Below are 19,245 nucleotides of genomic sequence, written 5' to 3'. Positions count from 1 at the left end.
ACGTCGCCGAATCCGTTGGGTTTGGATATCGAAAACGGTCCTGCGCGGCGACGGCCGCCGCCGAACAGCGGTCGTCACACCGGTGCGCGTTTGAACGGGTGGACGTGCGCGCCACGCCCCGCCGCCAGCCTACCAGCCGCGGTTCGACTCGTTGCCGTCGCGCCGACGAGGAGGAAAAAAAGCTCTCGCGTCGGGGACGCCACCGCACTAAGTTATACTTTACGCACGACGACGACGACCCTTTATCGATTCCCTTTTCACTATTCCGCATTTCCGCGCGCGGTGCGTGCTATATACATGTCTTAATATCGGCAACGAAGAAAATTCTTGCCTCGCAATCGTTACATTATGATTATTATTTATTATGATCAATTAATAATAATAATTATTGTTGTTATTATTATTGTATCGCACTGCATTTACGTACGAGCGGTCAGACTATACGTGATTATAATGATATATCATGTAGATTTTTCATACGTCAAACGCCCACTAAATATAACACGAAATAGTCGGGATATCATATTATTATTTAATGTGTATTATGTGTATACAAAACGTCGAATCTTCTCGCTTATCGAAAAACATGATTGATATATTGTATTATTGTATTTAGCGAAATCATATAATAAATTAATTAATATGAACGCAGACGCTACATGTGTGCGTCATATCGTTTTACCATATTATTATTGTTAAATCGCCATGAGCGTGCGGGTGGAGTATATTATACATTATTATAATTTATAATATTATTACGAGTTATTTGTTCAACGCCGCCAATAAAAAAATTAATACGCACGTAGACGTGTAAAAAAATCGTACACATGGATTTATTTAATATCTATATGTGCGTGTGTATACCGTAGTTTTATCACTGTGGCCTGTGCCGTATAAATGTATATAATGTACCCAATACCTACGCAGACCGACAGATTTGCACAACTGCACAAGTGTCCCCGCGGGGAGTGGTGCCTAATACTGACTATTCTATGCTAATACTAACGACCGACATAATATATATACATATAATGATATGATATTATATTTACGTGTGCGGTACACTTACAGAACTGTGCATTGCATTACTGTTATAGTATCGTCGTGTTCGGCAATAAAAAAGAAGCCGATATTCATGAAATAATTGGTCGATAGATGTTTAACATTATAGTCTATAAGTGTTTTTAGCACTAGGGAGGTATGTGGTCTATATTATACTGTCAGAGGTACGAACTGGATTTTACTCTGTATACTAACCGCTCTTCCACATCCTACAATCTTTGTTTTCGTGACAGCTAAAACGTAAAAAAAAATTAACCGTAGTCCTTCTTCTCAGGAAAAACTTAACACGGTGTAGCGGAAAAAAAAATTTGCTACATAAACGTCCGTAACGAAATGAATTAATAATCGCCGTTATAATATAATATATAGACATAAAGTCATTATAGACTATAGTCCATATAATATAGGAGACGATTTTCATCGTATTCATTACCTATATCGCATCACAATCATAGACGTATTGAGGAGGGGAGCTTATAAGCTTCCAGTGTAAATATTAGCCACCCAAAAATATTGAACAATGTATTAATTAATCATGTATGTTAAATAACAACAAATAACCATCATAACTCTTTATCTTGTAATGTTCTCATACAAATCGATGTATTACACTACCACTTTTTTCGAATATAAAAAACGTGCGATAACTGCTGATAATCGTAAATAGTAAAAACGATGACACCTCGATTCGTATGAGAATTTTTCAAAAAATACTATATTTTGGGTGTTTATTTTTATATTTAAAATAATATTCTAAAATTAATTTGAATAAACCCAGATTTTGAAGAGAGAAAAGAACTTTCAAAAATCTTCATTGAGTTATCACAGTAGGTAAGTACGCATAGGTACCTATATTAGTGACCTCGTCCATTTCAGAAACACCATGTACCTATAGCCTATACTACCTATGGTCAGCTATGACACAAGACAGTTTTTCATCCTTGGCAATACTAAATATTGAACGTGATAATTAAAATAATATTGATCTAAATAGTATAAACAACACTAAGTCTAATTGGTGTAAAGTTTTATTTGTACATAGATTAAAGACAAATTTGTATGCAATCCAATGGCACCCAAACTATATTTTTCTAGAGTAGAAAAGTTTAGATTTACGTCTACCAGTAATAGGTATTTACCAACCTGCATATCCACGATATTCCGTTATGGTGATCTTCTGTCAAATGCTATTATATTATATATTTATGTTGGGAGAAATTTTAACTAAATACTATTTTTATCTTATCGATTATGGTTAGGTAAAACATAGCGTGTGTGTTGTTAAACTTCCGAGGTAGTCACCCATCTGGGAACTAGCAACTATTATCCTCTAGCTTAACACCAACGTCGACACGTCGTTATATTATAAATTACACTCGTGTAAACCCATCATTCAATGGAGATGACCATGGAAAATATGTTTAGGGAAGGAAAAGCATTTTATATAACAAATAATTTTTAGATAGGAGGTATCAATCAGTTTTTTCAACCACTACATTACTATAATATTTTGAGTGTGGAAGTGAGATGACAGTTTTGTATGACAACTTTAAAGACGCGTGCGCGAACACCTCTGTTGTCCAAGTCCAGTGAAAAGAGTTTTATACGCATCCATTGGTATTATGTTTGATTTGCAAGACTCTTCACAATAAAAAAAAATAAATTCATAATTATTATTTTTATTTTAATAATTGGCTTATTAATCTATTTTGTGTATGACAATTTTTAGATAACCCTAATTCAATCAAAAATATCCAGCTATGAGTCATTATAAAGTGTACTCTTTGATAGCTGGTGGCTAGTCTATGAATTTTGGTCCAAAGTTTTCAATTATTATTCTTAATTCTTTACATTTTTATTACTATAATGTTCTCTGTATTCATAATTTTGTTATCTTAATAGTTAATAAATGTATTGAATAATGCAATATCTAAAATATATAGGTACCCATCAGAGTTTAATTTTTATACTAGATCAATAAATCAAATTTACTGTACAGAAAGACCGATTTAACAAACCAATCTACCTAAAAATGCACACATAACTACATATTAAGTGATAAGCGCTTCTATGACTTGCAGTGTTCAGTGTGTACTGTCAACTGTCCACGACAAACCGTTGACTTAATATCAGCAATCCGCAATTGCCCGGCGAGTTTACTAAGCGCTCATTCGGAGTTTGGATAACCATAATTCGACGAATAACAGTAGAGGCCATCCGATGAATAATTATCAAATGTTCCAACTGTGAATTCTCGAAGATCTCAGAGAATACTTTGATAGATATCATCGGAACTCAACCAATTGTTTCCGAGCTGACTGACTGACCAATATATACCCAAGTATAATTAATATGACCACTATACCAGTACCTACTTCTTTTGAAAATTGTCTTTTTTAAGACAGATTAATGATTATAAAATATATATATAAATAATAATTATAAAATTATCAACATTTGAAACCTAAAATAGTTCTTTTTAATTTTTTGGCTAATTAATTTATCAGTTGATAAATTCCACCCGAATAACTTATTGATGTCTTTCACCCAAGCGATCAACGAGATTAAAACAGCTACTTATTTGAGCGGGCATTTCTAATATTTTCTATACTAAAGCCTTGTCTGTATTCTATTTCCACTTACTTGTAATTCATCACTTTTATATAATATTAATGTCACGCATTCTCGCTAACTACTGCATGGTAGACGGGTAACGAGATCAGGATTGTCATACACGCCGGTTGTCTATTTAAGTATTGTCAGTCGGAACGACTCCACTTATGGGACCACTGACTTAACTTATCTGTTACAAGAAATATCAAGAACATTTTAAAAATTATTTTAATTTTTAATGGTCTATGAAAATTGCTACAAAAATTTTTATTGTATTTTATAAAAATTGATGCCTCCCCCCCCCCTCGATAAAAATCCTGGCTACGTCACTGCACAAAATACAAGCTTTTCCTAGAATTATTTCGTTACAAAATATACCGGAAGAACATTACAATTAGATATTATTTAATCGTATATTGTCCGGATATTTTTATGAAATATGAAATATGAAGTATACGATATAAACCGTATTAATACGGCAATACCCACCACGATACCTACATAATTATATATTTTATATAGCCATATATAGTATCTATATTAGTATTATATACATTATGTACTCTAATAAGTAATAGACCTAATACATCAATCATTTTATGTATCCTACTTATAACTTATAATACGCCAATGACTTTAAAACAATAAATAAATGCTTGTTAAAAAATTAAAATACTTATTTGCCTTATAGTTATAAATTATAATATAAATATATATCCATTCAACAAGTTATGACTATAATAAACTAATAACTTGTACAGGTGAGTCATTTTAGGGATGAGTATCTCACTATCTCAGTATTTAACCTATAGGTACTTATATAATACTATAATAGTAATACATTTTGCTTATTTATTATATTATATTGCAATATACATAATAATATCATGGCGTCTTTATAGTTACAAGCACTTCTATTATAATTCATGATTCTACTTAGCATTTAAACAACAAATGAAATAGGTAGGTACCTCCTATACAATTTACCAAATATACACAAATAGTTAATATAATATATATAATATATATATAATATTATGGTCATATTTGTATTTTTGGCGACAACTATTTTTATATACCTATCCATTATTCTATTGAACAATCCGGTATATTTCCATTAATTTTTTGTTTAGGGAGGACTGGTAAAAAAACCCTAATTTTTTATTATTGTCTGGTACAAATATACAATAGTCAATAGTTGGTACATCGTATACATTCTATACATATACGTAAAACATAATAGGCACATAATTAAAATCATATGTTGAAGTAAAATAAACAATTTTTACATTTTAGTTGGGTAACTTATGGTAAATGCATATTAAAATTTATATATTCTTACAAATTATAAGAATGTATATATTGTATATTTTATTTATTATTTTTACAAGTTATAAAATATTCGAAAAATGCTTTTAAAGTAAAAAAGTGCTTAAAAATTCAAAAAATAAAAAAAGTTCTAAGGCTGTAAAAAATTATAACTGAAAAAAAATGAAAGATTTATTGATTATTGAGCTAAACTTTGTCTTGCAATATTAAAAATTTAAAATATTGGTATCTATATTAGTATATTACCTATTATTATTTGTATTGAGATCTATACAAGATAATGACAATGCAAATTTGTTATTTTCATAATAACAACATACTTACAATTATCAATTATGAGTGAATAATGGGCATAATGGCCTAATTCAGGTTAAATATCTAAAATGATAAGATTTTCCGATTATAGTTCTGAGCGGGCATTCGGAATCTACTTAGGTATTGTTCAAATAATCGACGATTTTATTAAAATTACAAGTCATGTTTTTACTGGGTAATTAAGAAAAAATGACGTTAAATCTCAACTTTTGAAGAAATCATTAAGTAATTTTAATAATTTATTTAAAAAATATATATGGATAATTAGTTGATTATTTTTAAAGCTTGAAGCTTGAGTTGAATATATATTTTGATATTAAGATATTGCTTATTTTTTCTCACTACAGTTAGCACTACAGCAGTATTTCATATATTTTTTATTTTTGGTCTTCGTCAGGTAATAATAATGAAACTTGGTAATTTCAAACTCGCAATTATAGGTGAATTGAATGTTTTTGTCAATTTATTGTTCGTTCTTGGAGAAAAATACGTAGTATAGAGTTTAAATTTAGTTTTGAGTACTTTAATAGGTCTCGTTGTAGTTTCAATTTTGGTACTTCCATATTCTAAACATTCTGCGAGACAAGGAGCAATGGACAATGCCACAATGGTACATTTTATAGAAATAGAGTATTGATGAACTTAGGAGTTTGGACCGTACGTGCGAAACACACGTGGTAGATAATGGAGAATGAAGAAACTTACGTGTGCGGACTTATAAACAGATGACAGATAAATTCGGACTGTAAGTAAAAAATTGTTTGTATAAATATTTCAAAATAATTAAAAAATAAATTTAAAAATATTATATTATCCGCCCATAATTAAGTGCTTTTTCATTAATTATAATTGTTGTTGTATTTCTATGTATTATATTTATTTTTACCATAGATATTTATAGTATAAATAAGTACCATGTACTTACCACTACCTTTTATCCAACTTCTATACGTCTATTAAAATGTTTAATCTTGTATGAATTTATACAGTTATTTATACTTTTTCTAGTATAATTACTAGGGCTAATAATTATTAGATCTAAAAACCTAATAAATATGTACAATGTGTCAATGTACATAGTTATGCTCTAATAATTACCAAAATATGCCCTTATAATATGAAAAATATGGGAAAGGGTTCTTGATACCCGCAGGTAAATGCATATTAGCAAAAATATTGATTAACATATAAAAACTTTATAGTGGTATTAAAAAATGAATAAAAAGCAAAACAAATTTTAATAGTTATAAATGTATGTTTATATTTATTAACTATTTCAAATAACAAATAAAATTATTAAATATAATTAAATAAACAAATAACTAAATCTTCATACGTAAATTAGGGATGGCATGCTTTTAAAAGCATTAAAAATGCATAATAGTACAATCTAATTAACTATATCTAAGAGAATTTATAGTATAAATGTTTTGTTTTCAACTTTTTAAGCTTATATGTATATATACTATAATATAATTTTACATGATTTTATTTACTCGAAAGAAAAACGTATAATTTCTTTCATCTTGGCTATCTTGCAGTACTGCTTGCCAAATCAAAGAAGTTAGTCGCATTTCATTGAAAACAATTGTGGACGTACAGTACAACTCAACATTTCACAACTATATCACTGCAATTATATCATGCTATTTTTTATGGCATGAGTTAATTATTGCTAAAAGAGGTGCTAAAGTACTTACATTTACCATCACTTGCCAATTACCATTGTCCATTGACCATTTATCAATTTATTAGAAAAAGTATCACATTATCACATTGTATATAGAAACTGCTGCACTGGACAGAATAAAAATGGTATTATTGGCTATTTGTATTATGCATAATTCAGTAAAAATAATAGAGAGCTAATGCATGATTCCAAGACATTTGAAGACAAGGGCCCATTTGGGGGGGGGGGGCGCAGCTAGGGTATACTTTGGCTCTTCTATTTTTTCTTCGAGTCTTATTGACCTGGATTAAAATTTACGATGCGCCGACGGCGCACGGGCGATGACCTATGGCCCTATGAGTAAAAATTAAAATATATTATTAATTGTTATGAATAGGTACTATATATAATGCATAGGTATAAAATATAAATATATAATATAATATAATTATGTATGTAGATAGGTAATAAATAATAATGCATAATATTTATTATTTTTAGATTCTTATTAGATTATAACATGAACTATACGTCTATATGATCATTGACCAAAGCTATTTCCAACTTTACAGATAATGGTTTTTTCATTAGTCGGTATACATGCGGTATAACAAAATGTAGTATAAATATAGGTATATGTAAATATATAATAGGAACGTATCAGCGTATGTGGGTATTCCATTATACAATTATGCTTGTAAGTTGTAATTCAGAATAATTCTATATTTCTAACATATTTTCTATGATGTCGTTACAGACTACCTACGGTTACACTTAGTATAATATTATATAATATTATATCTTCAATGGGTGGCAAACGATTAAGTGATTTAATGGTCATAGCAATAGAAAAATAAGATACTAACAAAATAGCTTTAGACGAAGCAGTAAATAGATTTTCTAAAATAAAAACTAGAAGGTATAAGCTAGAATAGCATAAATAATTTAAAAAAACGATTAACGAATGTATTTTGTATGGAATATTGTATTATTATTTATTATAATATATTAATAAATAAATATAATAAATTAATTTTATTTGGAATAAATTGCGTTGATTAAATGTAACTAATGTAAGTACCTACACTAAATATTTTTGGATCTATACCAAAAGGCAAATAAATTATTAATGAATAATTTGAATTCATTAAAATATACCTTTCAAGAGTTTAACTCCATACAAGCAACTTACACACAAACCATATCTGTATTGACTGTATCTATACTATTTAAAAAAAAGGCATGACGAAAAAAAATTGGCCTGCTTAAATTTTGGAACCCATTTTATAAAACTAAAATGGCGCCACCGTTTGAAGATAGGATGCGATCCCGAGTTCCGATCATGTTAGAATCGAATTAACTCGTAAGCCCAATAATAAGCTCATATTATTGGTTCAACTTATTCTTTTTTAGGCAAAGTTTAATTTTCTGTTTTTAAAACTAATTAAAATACATTTTTTGATACAATATTTTACTCAAGAAACAATGAAATATAAATGTTAAATGTTTATAACTTAATAAACAATAATCACTTATGGTTATGATTGTTATGAGTTATTAAATTTCAAATTTTTATTTCAATATACATATATAACCTATGTATTCGTCATTTCGTCAATAATAGTTATGATGATAATTAATATAAAAAATGTGATGTTGAATTGTCATAAAATAAAATGACCATGAACTAATAATTAGTTATAACAATAATAAACATTTAAACTATTGAAAAAAATAGACTATTAAGTATTATTGGAATATAATTTACAAATATTTAAATCACAAGTCCAATAATGCTGCATATTCAACATACATAAGACATAGGTATTATAGTGAGTAGTGACTACTGACTACTGATTAAATTGACTATAGTAGTATAGTCTTAATAATTGTTATTGTACTAAAACCAACAAGTACTATTGTGTATTGAAAACTTCGCTATTGCTGTATTAAGTTTAATATATTATAAACACTGAATAAAATTTAAATAGATAATGTAGATTCTGAGCGGATCAATAATGTATTGAATTTACAACGATGGATGATTTAATGTTGTATGCGTGTACACTCATAACCTTTTGGATCAATAAAAATACTTTGGTTTCATTAATATAAAAATTACAAATTACAATTAATTGGTACTATATTTATATAGTATATGCATATTGCATAAAGACATATTTATTTTTTATATCAATATTGAAAATTAGATTTTTGAAATATTATACTCACACATTATGTGTGTTTTTCTTTTTTTATTTCACTTAACTCAATAAATCTTGTAATCTACATAAAAACAACATAGAGCTTTTAAGCTTACATTTTAAATTAAATTTGTTGTAGTTAATGCAACAAAACTAATTTTAAATATAATATTTTTAACAACTCTATATACATTATACATATAAGTATTCTATTTTTTATCTGATCGTTTTTATTTTTTATTTTAAATCTTATTCTTACGTAGACACTTCATTTTGATAACAAACAGAGACCAGATTTAAAAAAAAACACTTTTTCATTTAATTTAAAATGCTTTAAATATTTTTAAAAAATAAATGACCTTATCTAATAGATAAACATTAAAAAACATAACACAAAATATACTTTGTGATGTAGGCCGATAAACTGTCTACACTCAGAATGAATCGTTTTTTGAATACAATAATATATACTGAATTTAATTTTAACACATTCATTACAGGGACTCACTCGAAACCTACAATTGTGCAGCAGAGTGGTACCCACTTACCCATATCTTAGATTCTGAATAGTAGGTGATGAATGTATTGATTTTACAATGACATGTATTTATTTTTCTGTCTGTCATCACTTATTGGAGCAGTAAAAATTCTTCAATTTTCAACTTTGGTTTCTTCTGGTAGCATAATTGAACCTAATTGGTACTTTGAAGGAAGGGCCTTAAAACTTTCCATTACTTTCCTTAATAATCGAGAAAAAAACGCCGAATTTTTTACGCTTAACCAGTTTTAGACAAAATTGATTGATTTATTTTACTTTAGATAATTCAAAAACGAAAAACAGTAGAAATTTAAAATTTTCTTTAAATTTGTAATTTGTATACTATAACTTATTAGTTATGAGCAAATCTCAATCTTTTTTTCTATTAATGTCAATAAAAAATTATTCATTGGGTCAAAATTGTTGAAAATTTAATACAAGGTCTTACATAAGTTGTAAGTACCTATATAAAATTATTAAAATTACAAAATCACAATTTTTTTTTTTACGTATTTGATATTCAAATTTTTACAAATCACAAGAAATATAAAAAAATATTTGTAGTAAAAATTTTAAAAAACCTTAAATGTTCAGAACTAAGATTTTAAAATACAATATAATGGTTCTTATACGTATTTCATACTGAGTTTAAAAAATCTGAAAACAAACGCAATTATTTTTATATACATTTGAAGTAATTCAAATTTGTACAAAATCACATACCTACTAAACGATAAATAACAATATCGTGGCCTTAAAACTTTTACGTATCTATTTATAAATTTTACTATATGCAATGCCATTTTCGAAATATGTTAATTAGTTTGAACCTTTTCACACTATATTATGTTACATTGTTACAGAACTTAGTATTTACAATAAATTATTATTAACTCAAAATATAATAAAATTAATAAAATATGATATTAAACTATAAATATTAATTATTATCATAATCTGCAAATAATAAAAATACAATAATAAATGCAATGTTTTCGGAAAACGGGAAAAAGTTATACCAATTTACCGTGATACTAAAAATAAAATAAATTACTTTAATAACTATATAAAAAAACATATCATGAAATGTATTTAGAGATATAAGCTGACAGACCATCCCACTTAGAATCGTTTTTCGTATACAATATGATGTAGCATTGAATAAAAATTTAACACACTTATGTGTTAAGTAGTTATATACCCACCACTCATTACAGTGATTCATATCCAATCGACACCTATGTACAACAGAGTGGTACTCACTTTCCAATATTTTTATGTGTAGTTACATAGGTATACATAGGTGTATAGTATATTATAAATTATAATAATTATAAAAAATGATAAAATACATAGCAAAATTGGATAATAACATTAACTTTCAGTTTCGTACAACTATAGAAGAAGTTTAAAATGTGGATCGCAGTTATTCCAGATCATATTTAGTTTTAATTGTTCAATATACCTGGAGTACCTAACTTGTATAGTTTTATCTAGTACATAGTCAAGAATTTCTAAAGGAGGGTTGCTATAGAAAATAATTATCTTTTGGAATAAAATAAATATAATATACTTGTCAATTTATATATATATATATATATGTATGTAATAGGTACAATATATTTTTCACCGTTTTATTATAGGTACACATGTTAAATTTAAGTAATAAAATAGTATATTCCCATTTAGAAACGTTTTAACTCATATAATTAAATACTCGTGGTCCGGTGTTCTGGACTTATTCCGTAGTAGATAAATATAATTTTAACGTATTAAGTATTATAGTATTTATTAAATAAAAATTGTATAAAATGAATAATACTTATATTTATATAATTTGGTTAATGACTGATTTATCGACTCCTTGGGTTCTTCTATAGCCTATAGGTGTAGAAATAATAAGGATATAGACGATATAGATATTTTACTGAAAATATTTTGTAAATTATAGTCATAAATCATAATACAAACTGCAGCTTTGATAAAATAGTTGCTTATAGCTCATTGTCTCCTTGACATAACTAATATTTTTTTACCTATGATGAGTTATTTTTTAATTTTATGTATGCAACATTTATTATTTACGTTACATATTAGGTATTTGCGCCAGAAACAATCATTTAAATGATTGACACATTTATAATATATTCAATATTAATTATTATTGTATAGGTATAATTAAAATACCCGTGCTATATAGTATCTATTTTTTTATACTTATTAGCACATATTATGAATAAATATTATTTTTGTTTAAATGTTTTTTTTAGTTTAGGTGCTTACAGTTATTGTTGAATGATTTATTATATTCATACGATGTTTTTAATCACCAAATGAAATAAAACTATAATATAGCTATATAATATATTGTATAAATATTATGTATTTTGTATAGAAAAAAAATTAATAAAAAAAATATATTTATATTATATACACAATGGAAATTTTAAGTCTCCTCTCTAAATGGTTAATATTTTTGGAAATACATGTAAAAATTCTTATTTTTCGTTCAAATAGGTATCCAATTTCATCAAACAGTGAACTTAAAATTTCTATAAAAACAACCATTCTTTCATAGTTTCGAAACATTTAAATTATTATTGTTATGCATAAATAACTTATTATGAATCCACTCGGAATGAATTAAAAAAAAACTTATAGTATAAGTTAAAAAAATATGTAAACAGCCGCTAATTAGAATATTTTTTTAAGGAAGATGATTCATCATTTTTGAATAATCAAAGAAATTTACAATAAATTAAGTAGTAGCGAGATTAACAACAAACTGAACAATCTTCAGTCTTGTGAATAAAATGTAAACCATTAACGGCATTAACTATAATTCAATGTTTTCGGTCATCGAAGTTCATTTTAACACGATAAATAAAATTATACAGACATATATTACTCCTATAATGCATTTTAGTAGAAATGATATATATATATATATATATATATATCATATAATGACATATTGTAATCATAATTTGCAGGAAATAATATGATAAGTTGGACATAAACATATAAACATTTAAACACGGTTCTAAGTGAAAACATTTGTAAAGTTCCATGTGTATTGCACCACAATTCAAAAAAACTATGTTTTGCTGCACATGCGTAGAAAATTATTTTTTGAAAATTTAAAATTTTGAAAAATAAAAGTAATATTAAGTCCTTACATTACAGCAAAAATCCAAATGAAATTCAGGTCCTGCATTTGAAATAATTTATGTCACCTTTATCGTCGAACACCGTGTATCGTATAAACCATATAGGTACAATTGAATATAGAGGACAGAAAATACCAGTAAAATCTATAGCCGACAATTATATAAATTCAAATAGCAGTTGTTTAAGCTTAACAATGACGTAGTTGATTACACATATTTATTTTCATTTTTGTAAACATATCTACTTCAGTACTTATTTAAAAAATGTTTTATTTAAAAACTAGGGCATTCTATCATTTCTATTGAATATAAATCAATGATCATCCATATTGAAACAGTCAACTATAATAACTGTAACCTAACTCACATACGTTATCTCCGTTCAGCAAACGCGTGTCATAGGTATTAAACTGTACGTTCTGAATAATCCATTTAACTCTGTTATGTTTAATATTAGAGCAGTTAGTACCAGATCTAAGTCTCCGGGGACCGAAGTGCAACAATTAATAATCGAGTCTCATAATAAAAATAAAATTGCAGTTTATAACATATTCTAACCCCTTCATGATATATTTTTTGGTGTTAAGTTAAGATGGATTAAAAAAAATGAGGTACCTCAGAGGTGCTAAACAATTATCGGATATTAATGGAGGGAATTTGAGTTCTAGCTAGATGTTATTCGTGTAAACAAGGAAAGTCATATGGAACTTATACCTATTATGTGCGATTAAATAAATTTTAAACATTATTCTTTAATTTAATATATCATATTATGTTGTTTATTATTATCATATATATTACCTACTCTAAACCTAAAAACTAAAAGCATATAAACATTTGAAATCGGATGAATTATTTTAAATAGGTAACCATATACATATTTAAGCTTTTCTATACGGATCTCTCCTGTTTACCATATCACGAAAAGAAATATTTAATATGAATATGAAGTTAAATCTTAAAAGTAGCATTCCATTTCACGAATTATGGTACCTACATGGGAATAACTAGAATTTAATAGTTAGAGTTCTAGAAAACCAAAGTTAAAAATAACTTGAAGGCTAACTGTCAAATGAGGCTAAAAATTAAAACCTTATATAGGGGCGCTAAATACAAATACAGAGTGGCTAAGCCCCCCTAGACCCCCCTAGTTACGCCGATGGGTGCCTAATAATAATATGTGCATATTACCTATTACCTATTTATTGATGATCTATTGATCTATTTATCTTTCTAATCTTCTCAAGTTATATTTCCAATAACTATCATATATTTATACTATATTATGAGCTAATTAAAAATAGTAATAAATTATAATAAAACATATTAGTAGGTATTTTTATTATTTTATATAATATTTTTTTTTGCATACACATAAAATATATTATTATTGTGTGTGTTAGCAGTGCCTATAACTAGCTTTAGGTAGGCATCTTAATCCGTTGGTCACCCATTAATTAAAAATAATTAGACGTGTGAACCTAGCTGTTTATATAAGTATAGCACAAAAATATCGGATTACATAATATTGTTCGTACTAATTGTATCTGTACATATTGTCATGGCCGTTATGGCACTTTTACAGTTTTCTAAAAGAAAAAGAGAAGTAATGTGTATGTATTTTCTTAGCCGTTGATTATACTTTATACTTATTAATTATAAATAAAATTACTTGTACATAATATACATAAATTATAGACTAAAATGTATTTGTTTTGACTTAAGGTAATGATTTATTTAACATTTCGTAAAAGTATGCGTAACTACATTAACTATTTGTATTTATTGCGTTATATTTGTATGCATTATAAATTATAGACGATGTTTGCAATTTGATTTCTGGGAGTCTAAATATTACGTTACCTCTTACTAGTCTTACTTGTATGCACGCCAATGTATTAACCTACAAGAAAAATTAAACTTATATTATAGTTTACGTATTGTATTTTTGTTGAACAAAGAATAATAACCCAAAATAGTTTGATGATGAGAATTTAAAAAAAAAACCTTTAGGTAACCGTCGTATTGTTATTGTTACCTAACTGTAACTAATTTATAATTCACATTACCTGAAGTAGGTAATAGCATAGGTATTAGGTATATAATACTATAAATAGCAATGTGGAGTCTTAGATGTTTAAATCCAATTAAGGAATAATAATAATTAGTTCACATATTCTAGGGCTCTATTACAGAGCCCAACTTAGGAATTTTGGGGCCCGGGTCTAATTTTTTGATTGACCCCCAAAATTAATTATCATCTAAATTCTAAATTATCAACTTAAATTATAAATGCAGTCTTTTTGCTAATTGATTTTTTATATTCAATTTATTTTATAAGATTATAAATAAATTATACCATAAGTCTATAAGTTATTATTTAATGATGATTAATATAAATAAAACGATGAAATTAAAATTATAAATATAAGTAAAGAAGTGTAGATACAGTTTTTAATTTAAACAAACGTTTACTGATATACATCATGTACCTACATTGTACACAAAGCCAAAGTCATAATGCATTTTTCAACATAGTCAATGTAAATAATAAAAAAATTTACATGATTTAGAATTTAAGACAACGGGTTTTTTCTAGATTTGAGTTCACTAAACTTTTGAATTAGATCTGAAATATCAAAGTGTGTTAGTTAATTCGTTTGCGCTGTTGATAGTTTTAAAAAATTCGTTAATTTAGGTTACTTGCTTACTGCGTCTTCGGTCTCCTTCTTTATTTTTTGTTTTGCATAACCACTAAGATAAATCCTTATTATCTCAGACATTTTCAAATTTCAATAGTTTTTGGTACACACTAGTAACGAACAAAATTCACAAACTCGACTAAAAACTAATTTAATAATTTAACATCACTACAACAGTCGACGGAATACTAACAACTAATGTACCGATTGTACTAATGAGGCAAAACTGACCAACAAAATGTATGTAAAGATAAACTGTAGACTGAAAGGTAAATTATGTAAGCAATAATATTATCATAACATTTCACAGTACCACTTTAATAATTAAATATCAACGGGGGCCCGGAGCTGTATCCCCCTAGCCCCTCCTTTAAGTTGGGCTCTGGGCTCTAAACTATAAATGAGTAAAAAGGTACTATATAGATCAGAAATAGCCGTTCATCCATTGCGATTAAATAAAATTAAAATTGTTTAAAAAGTAAACAATATTATGGTACCAAAAAGAATAAACGAAAAATCGAGTGAAAAACACAAATGACCCAGTTTTAATAATATTCGACCTTGAAGAATTGAAACCCTGTTTAATCAATAAACTGCGAGGTGGTTGATGGTTAGGTGTGGTGGTGAACTGATGCTTGCGCACCCATCGTTTACTCTCGGCCTGACCCACTTATCTCGCCATAATATCACTTATCGGCTACCTACTGGGCCATTTTTCCGAATGCAGTTCAAAAAAAAAACATTTACTCATTCAAGTGAATAAATATCCTAAAACTGAGGAAGTTGCTATGAAACAATGCAGCTGTATTTCCTGTATCAAAATTTAGTAGATTTCAACTGTATATATCTATACAGATGAGATACCTCATCATTGAGCAGGTCATTGTAATTGTAATGACTAACTAATGAGTTTAATTCGAATTCAGTCATAAAACAATGTATACGAAAAATGATTATACCTAAACAGAACTGGTGTGTCAATCTCATTAAAATAATTTATAATATTATACCTACCATTATACGTTTATACCAACATATAATTGTTAATAAACTTATAAAAGTCAATAACGTGTATGGTCTATCGTAGAATGGTGTGAATAGATGCGTAATATAAACTATTTTGAAAACTTTATTACGTCTAGAAAATTATAATAATAATAATAATAGGCATATTACATTTTATGAAAATTGGAAGACCCTACGCAGTTAACTATTCATTTTTAAATTAACAGATTTGTAAAAAACTGGTTGAGTAATAATTCCGTTTTTTCATAATACGGTTTCCATGTATTTATCCTGATTGACCTGATCATATTCAATATTGAAAAGTACATTTGCAATTATTTAATACCAAGTAGATTCTATTACGAACTATCATAATTCGATCTCAAAGTTTAAGATTGAGACAATTATAAATTTTATTACACTAAACAGTAATGACAAACATAGAAAAACTCCACCACGCGTTGTAAATCCAAATGATTACGCTCAGAATTTAAAATTAAAACAATTAAAATAATTTCTAATTTTTTTTTCATAATATTACATGATAGAATGTATAGAATGATCCATATCTACCTAAACCTTCTTCATTCTTTAAATACATTTTATATTCATAATCTGGTTTTGAGAATTTTTAATTTTACTATAAACCATAATTTTGATAACTTATAATTTTCATACCCTTTATTAATGAATGTTATACACTCTTAGAGTCTTAGTAACTAATAAGGCGAGGAGAAACTTCAAAACTTCAAATTGACTATCTTTTTTTTTTTTGTAAATTGTTAAATAGTATTTTTTTTGAATATCTAGTATCTAAGTTATTTAATTAAAGTACCAAGGATAAAAGTAATTTTAATAAATAATGGTTTTACATAAAGATATAGATGTAGGTAATATTTTAAATATTTAGTCTAAATTGTCTAGTTGGTGTAGGTTACTCAATAAATTGTATAAGTTATAAAATGTTGATAGCAGATTAATATAAATTAATATAATTTTAAATTTATCTTCTTAACTTAGTATTATGGATTATTTTCTTAAGTGGCTAAGTACTTACATTGAGATTTTAAGTTTAAGAATATTGATGTTTAAATGTTTACTAAAATTAATTAAAATGTTTCACTTAAGAGGAAGATACACTTGCATATTATGTGTTGGCCCAGTCTCACAAAATATATAAAACATAGTAAAAACCACGGTAGATTATCTACCTTGGTAAAAACTATTTTGCGCGGGAAAGAACTGAGACGGCTACAGTCATAACTCATGGACAACATTTTTACCACATAAAAAAAGAGAAATTTGACTGTAAAAATACGTTTTTATTTTTTTGATATCAGAAATACAAAAAAAATTGTTCAAGTTTCAAAAACTCAAAAATAATAGATTTGAAACAACAAGAACTTATTTCGCATAAATGATATCAAAAAAATAAAAATTCACAGATTATGTTTTTAACTATCTACATTGTATAACAATTATCAATTTGGAGTCTACTTTGGAAACTATCACTATAGCCTAAGTGATTCTATCTATCTATCTTAAACAGGTTTTACTATGTTTGAATTTTAAGGCGGAGACAGCATAATGCGGGTCGCGGGTGTAACTGTGTAGCATCCACTAGCGGATTTGCAGCCTCTAAACAAGTGATTTTATGGTTCGGTAGGACGCGTAATCTAATACACATTTTGAAAACAGATATAGATTTTTAAGAACTTGGTATAATGGTATAGATCAGAGCAGGGCCAGATTGAGGGGAGGGCTGAGTGGGCTGCAACCCAGGGGCCCCCACAATTTTATGATATTTAACTTAGGATACAAAAAAATATTTTATTTATATTTACACATATATAAATAAATAATATTGAACTTTATTTGGACATTTAAAAATTTTTATTTTACTAACTAATAATAGATATATAAAATAATAAATAATAAAGAAGTAAAAGATTGTTTTCCTTATGTTGAAATAGTTTTTAGAATTTATTTTGATTTTATGATTACAAACAGCTGTAGTGAAAGATCATTCTCTGTCTCTAATTTAAAGCACATAAAAAATAGATTGCATAATTCTATGGGCGGAGACAGGCTCAATCAACTAGCGATATGAAGCTCTGAGTCTGATATTTTAAGAAAACTTGATTTTCAAAACGTTATTGATAAGTTTGTACAAATAAAATTAAGAAAAATTCCAGGCATTTAATTTTAATTACTTGACATTATTATTTTTATTATTCTTTATTTAATTACTTACACTAATATTGTGAATTATGATGATATTACTTATACTAGTTATACTCGATTTGATTGTTTTTATAATTATTTATTATTAAATAAGTAGTTAATTGTTACTACTACTAAATATGATAATAAATGTTATTTAATAAGTAAAAAAATTTAATTTCCTTGTTTTTGTATAAGGGGCCCCCACAATGCATTCCACCCAGGGGCCACCACATACCTAAATCCTTCCCTGGATCGGAGTACATTCTTCATTTTCGTTGTTAATAATGTTAAAACGGTACAAATATTTGAAAAATTACAATTTTTTATGTACAAATTAATAAATTATACTTGATACTTTGAATATGTTATGTAGAATTCAAATATTTTTTCAAACTTAAAATTGTAGTATTTA

At 27.0% G+C, this 19,245-nt stretch overlaps 2 long non-coding RNA genes across 2 annotated transcripts in view; one reads left to right on the top strand and one right to left on the bottom strand.

The window, feature by feature from the left end:
- The window catches only part of LOC132920774 (uncharacterized), an 82,324-nt gene that overhangs the window by 51,241 nt on the left and 11,838 nt on the right, over positions 1-19,245 (top strand). The window lies entirely within an intron of this gene.
- Positions 6,677-13,002, bottom strand: LOC132923391 (uncharacterized). Its single transcript, XR_009661164.1, has 3 exons — positions 12,910-13,002; positions 7,020-7,342; positions 6,677-6,949 (listed from the first exon to the last, which is right to left on the bottom strand). It is a non-coding gene; the product is annotated as an uncharacterized LOC132923391 (long non-coding RNA).

The sequence above is a fragment of the Rhopalosiphum padi genome, chromosome 2 (assembly GCF_020882245.1).
Source record: "Rhopalosiphum padi isolate XX-2018 chromosome 2, ASM2088224v1, whole genome shotgun sequence".
In the NCBI taxonomy this organism is placed as follows: Eukaryota; Metazoa; Arthropoda; class Insecta; order Hemiptera; family Aphididae; genus Rhopalosiphum; species Rhopalosiphum padi.
Note: the sequence above shows the minus strand (reverse complement) of the source record. Positions and strands in the feature narration are given on the sequence as shown.